At 39.6% G+C, this 5,471-nt stretch overlaps 1 pseudogene across 1 annotated transcript; it reads right to left on the bottom strand.

Annotated features, from left to right (window-relative positions):
- Window positions 1–1,567: 1,567 nt before the first annotated feature.
- On the bottom strand, window positions 1,568–2,720 carry LOC112608244 (annotated as a pseudogene). Its single transcript, XR_003115960.1, has one exon. The product of XR_003115960.1 is annotated as an NAD-dependent malic enzyme, mitochondrial pseudogene (transcript).
- Window positions 2,721–5,471: the final 2,751 nt, after the last annotated feature.

Raw genomic sequence — 5,471 nt, 5'->3', positions numbered from 1 at the left:
CACATACTATAAAAATTTACTGTTATTCTGAACTAGATCTTTTAAAATTAAGATACTAATTTCCATCCCCATAGCAACCACAAAAAGAAAATCCTCAAACTTTTAGCAAATAAACAAAGCAATTAAAATGGTATGCTAGAATGTAACTATTTAACATAAAAGAAGATAGTAATAGAGGAAAAGAGGTAAAAATACGTGATGCATATAGTAACATATAACAAAGTAGATGTAAACCCCACCATATCCAATCAAAAGGCAGATATCCACGGAATAAATAAGTTATGATTCAACTCTATGATCCCTATGAGAGACATGTTTTAGATTCAAAAAACAAAGAGGTTGAAAGTAAAAGGATGAAAAAGTTATAATATGCAATCAGTAAACAAAAATGAGCTGCAATGCTACACTAAGACAAAGTAGAGTTAAAAGTGTTTGTAAACAATGAGAAAATTTTGTAATGATAAAGAGATAAATCTACCTTTAAGATCTAATAACTACAAATGCATTTAATAAAGCCCTCAAATTCTGTCAGCAAAACCTGACAGAATTGAAGGAGGAAGAAACAATTGAAAAAAAAATTATTAGAGACTTCAATACTCATTTTCAATACTAGATGGAACAAGTAGGAAGATCACCACAAAATAGAAGGCTTAAATAACTATTGTGATTGCTTCCCAGAGACAGAATAGATGCCTACACACTCAAATTTGACTCAGATATCAAGATTGATAACACCACCTGTGTACCAGGAGGGCATAAAAAGGATCTTTTTTTTTAATTTAAGATATTTATTTTAAAAAGGTTACACTATGTTTTTTGTTTGTTTGTTTTGTTTTGTTTTTAAATGGGCTCTCTGTTGCCCAGGCTAGAGTCAGTGGTGCAATCTCGGTTCACTGCAACCTCTGCCTCGTGGGTTTGAACCCTGCCTCAGTGATTCTCCTGCCTCAGCTCCCTGAGTAGCTGGGACTACAGGCATACGCCACCATGCCCAGCTAATTTTTGTATTTTTAGTAGAGACGGGGTTTCACCAAATTGGCCAGGCTGGTCTCGAACTCCTGACCTCGTGATCCACCCGCCTCGGCCTCCCAAAGTGCTGGGATTACAAGTGTGAGCCACTGCTCCCAGTCCTCACTGTGATTTTTATACACGGTTGAAAACAGTGACTTTTATTTATTTAAAAGCAGCAACAGTTCCCATTACTCTCATAATGTTATATTCAAGCCTTGATTTAGTTCCAGAAAATAAATAGGGTACATTTTTAATATTTCCCTAGCTCTGTCTGCTATAAGAGAATTTCAGAGTATGAAGGTAAGATGAAGCAAGACATAGAAGAACATTTTTAGATACTGACCATTTTTCCTTGTAATTTGAAAATTTAGTTTCTTTCCCAAATTCTGTACTTGTATACATAAAAGTAAATTTCTATTTTAGTAGCTCTAAAATAACTAGGTGAGAGAAGATTAGTATCCATAATAGTAAATAGCAAGTACTTCGGCAAGTCTGAATTAGAGTACAAGTGAAGACATCGACAAACAAACTTTTTCTGTCTGTCTCCTGAATGTGGTATGGTATTTATGTTAGAATTAAAGCATCACAATTAACTGATTGTAGGGTGCTGGTCGGCAATCCATCAACAGGTCTACCCCAACAGATGTGGAGACATGTGGAAAAAATATGTTAACCAAAGTGGTCAGGAGAACAAAATACAGAAAACACCATAAAACTGAGGACATTATCTCTTCTTGTCTGAAAAACAGGGGTTCCCCGGAGTACAGGAAGTATTTGTCAGGGGAGTGCTTCTATTCTGTTATCACAGGAGGGCTTGAAGCGGGTTCCGGCCATTCACACACATCTGGCAGCAGGGAATCATATTCACTCCGTCATATTCTTTCTTTAACATATTTGGCCTTGTCTTCAGGTTCTGGGTATTGGAAAGCCATTTTGTTAGCATATAGGTATTCTGTAACTTTAATAGCAATGTTAATAGAAACTTTCTGAATATTAGCAAGTGGTGGGTAAAGTCTCCCTTGGGCTAACTTTTCATCCGTCATTTGGCTTGTCAATGCCTTTGCAGCTTCTAGGAAAACATTGTCACTAATATGCTGGGTGTTACAGAGAATAACAGCTAAAGATGCACCTGGAAAAATATATACATTGTTTCCTTGATCTGGTGTAATGATTCTCCCATCTGTGAGTTTCACTGGCCCAAATGGACTGCCACTGGCAAACAAACACTTGCGCTCTGTAAGTGTATATGCTTCTTTGGCCGCGCACTCTGCCTGTGCTATAGGATTACTTAATGTAAATATTACAGGCCTTTCATTGATAGGGGTCATGGCTCTGATTACATCAGGAGTGAAAAGATGGCCAGCACCTGCAACTCCAATTGTAGTTGAAGTCCTCATTGTATTCACCACATCTTCAAAAGTATCAGGTATGCTCTCTGGGACTGGGTAAGTAAATGGTTCCTGATGACTATCTATTTTTGCTTTCTGCCCCTTAACTAATAAACCATACTTGTCAAACATCCAGATTTTCTTTTGTGCCTCTTCTTCTGACAGGCCATTTTCTACCATAGACATACTTTTTTGAGATTTGCAATTCCAGGAGTAGTCTCTCCTGTTCCAAGGAATAAGATTTTGTGTTTGGAGACTGGTTTATTAATAACTTTTTGTGTTGCAAGAAGATCTGCTAGAGCTACTGCAGCTGTCCCTTGAATATCATCATTGAAAGTGCAGTATTTTTATTGATGTTTTTTCAAGAACCTGAATGCATTATGATTTCCAAAATCTTCAAATTGAATGAGTGTGTTCCAGCCATATCTGTCAGTAATAGCTTTCATAAACTCATCAATCAGGTCATCATACTGTTGTGTGCGATCTTGTTTCTGGTACAAGCCTATGTAAAATGTGTCTTTTAAGAGTGCGATATTATCAGTTCCCACATCAATACACACCGGTAGGCATCTATCAGGCCATATTCAGGCACAAACTGTATACAAATACATTTTTCCTACTGGAATTCCCATTTCATAGACACTCAGCTCTCCAAGACCCAGAATTCTCTCTCCATCAGTCACTAAAACAATCTTAACATGATTTTCTGGCCACTTATCCACAATTGATCTAATATGACCTCTGTCTGAGATCGACATAAATAATCCCTTAGGTCTTCTAAAGATGTGTCCATACTGGGAGCAGACAAGACCAACTGTTGGTGTATATACAATTGGCATTAAACTCTCAGTGTCATCTTGAAGTATTCGATAAAACAATTTCTCATTTCTTTCTTGTATTTCCATTATGTAGATATATGTTTCCAAAGGGCTAGTCATTTTTTTCAAGTTTCTGTGGAATCCTAAGGCTTGAATATCTTGTGTCTGTATTTTGGGAGGTAGAAGCCCTTGAAGACCAAGCATTTGTCGTTCTTGTAAAGTAAATGCCATTCCCTTGTTTGTTCTTGGATTCAGCATGAATGGCTTGCCTTTTTCTTTTATGTGCAAATGTCGACATGCCAAAGTACAAGTGGTGGAAACTACTCTTAACCCCGGACAACATCTTTTCTTTCATCAGAGGTCTCACCACACGACAGTTGGTGCTGCGGACGAAGAGGCTGCACCCTGCCTCCCGCCCTGGTGATGCTCAGCTCTCGCATCTCCGGGCCCTCCCCTTCTGCGAGCCTCCTGGAGTCCGCGCCAGCTCAGGCTCGCACTGGAGCGAGAGGTGCCACACTCTGAGGTAGACCCGTGAGAGCGGAGGGTGAGGGGGGGCAGGGCCGAGTGGGCATGGCCCACTGGATTTTTTTAAATGTAAATTATCCTTTTCTATTTTTAATTTTTTTTTCTCCTATTGAAGGTATTTGCCATTTTCAATTAACTCATATGACTTCTTTATAAATTAAGGTAATTAAAACTTTACATTATCTGTTACAAATATTTTTCTCTCTTTTTCTTTTTCTTACTCTATTAGCCATAAATGATTGATATCATGTAGTGAAATACATCAAAATTTTCATTCGTGGAATATTTTTTGAATATATCTATGGTGTCCTATTTTCCCAGGTTCATACTTTTAACTGCATGTTTGTTATCTACATTTGAATATTGCACTGATACCGCTAATGTCTCACATGGAGACATCTCATGTGATGCCAGCCTTAACTTTACCCAGAGCCCTTGGTCAATTGTCTCTACACTTTCACATTAGTTATCAGATAATGTGGTTTGAAACTCTGTCCCCACCCAAATCTCATGTTGAAATGTAATTTCCAATGCTGTATGTGGGGCCTGGTGGGAGATCATTGGATCAGAAGAACAGTTTCTTATGGTTTAACACCATTCCCCCTAGGTGCTGTCATCACAATACTGAGTTCTTATGAGACCCAATTGGAGGTCTCAGAAGAAGATATGAGGGAAAGATTGGAACTTCCTAGAGACTTGTTGAATGGTTGTGACCAACATGCTGATAGTGTTATGGACAGTGAAATCCAGACTGAGGAGGTCTCAGGTGGAAACAAGAAATTTATTGGGAAGTGAAGTAAAGGTCACTTCTGCTATGCTTTAGCAAAGAGCCTGACTGCATTTTGCCCCTACTCTAGGGATAAGAGAATTTGAACTTGAGAGTGATGATTTAGAGTATCTGGTGAGAGAAATTTCTGAGTAGCCAAGCACTCAAGATGTGCACTGGCTGCTTCTAACAATCTATGCTCACATACATGAGTAAATAAATGATCTGAAACTAGAACTTATATTTAAAAGAGAAGCAGAGGGTAAAGGTTTGCAGCCTGTCCATTTCATAGAAAAGAAAAGCCCATTTTCAGTGGTGGAATTCAAACAGGTTGCAGAAATTTGCATAAGTAAAGAGGAGTCAAGTCCTAATAGCAAAGACAATAGGGAAAGACCTCAAAGGCATTTCAGAGACCTTTGTGGCAGCCCCTCCAATTACAGGCCATGAAGCCTAGAAAGACAATGATTTTGTGGGCCAGACTCATGACCCCACTGCCCTGTGCAGCCTTGGGATGCTCTCTGCTTCCCAACCACTCAACCTCCAGCCATAGGTAAAAGGGGACAAGGTATTGCTCAGGCCACTGCTTCAGAGGCACAAGCTATAAGTCTTGGTGGCCTCCATGTTGTGTTAAGCCTGTGGGTGCACAGAATGCAAGAGTCGAGGTTTGAAAGACTCCACCTAGATTTCAGAGGATATATGGAAATGCCTAATGTCCAGGCAGAAGCCTGCTTCAGGGCAGAGCCCTCGTGGAATCTCTACCAGGGCAGTGCAGAGGGGATATCTGGAGTTAGATCTCCTATTCAGAGTCCCCACTGGTGCACTTCCTAGTGGAACTGTGAGAAGTGGAGCACCATCCTCCAGACCCCAGAATAGTAGATCCACCAACAGCCTGCACCCTGCACCTGAAAAAGCAGCAAGCACTCAATGCCAGCCCCTGAAAGAAACTGTGGGGGCTGAAATTGTCAA

The sequence above is a fragment of the Theropithecus gelada genome, chromosome 15 (genome assembly GCF_003255815.1).
Source record: "Theropithecus gelada isolate Dixy chromosome 15, Tgel_1.0, whole genome shotgun sequence".
Lineage (NCBI taxonomy): Eukaryota > Metazoa > Chordata > Mammalia > Primates > Cercopithecidae > Theropithecus > Theropithecus gelada.
Note: the sequence above shows the minus strand (reverse complement) of the source record. Positions and strands in the feature narration are given on the sequence as shown.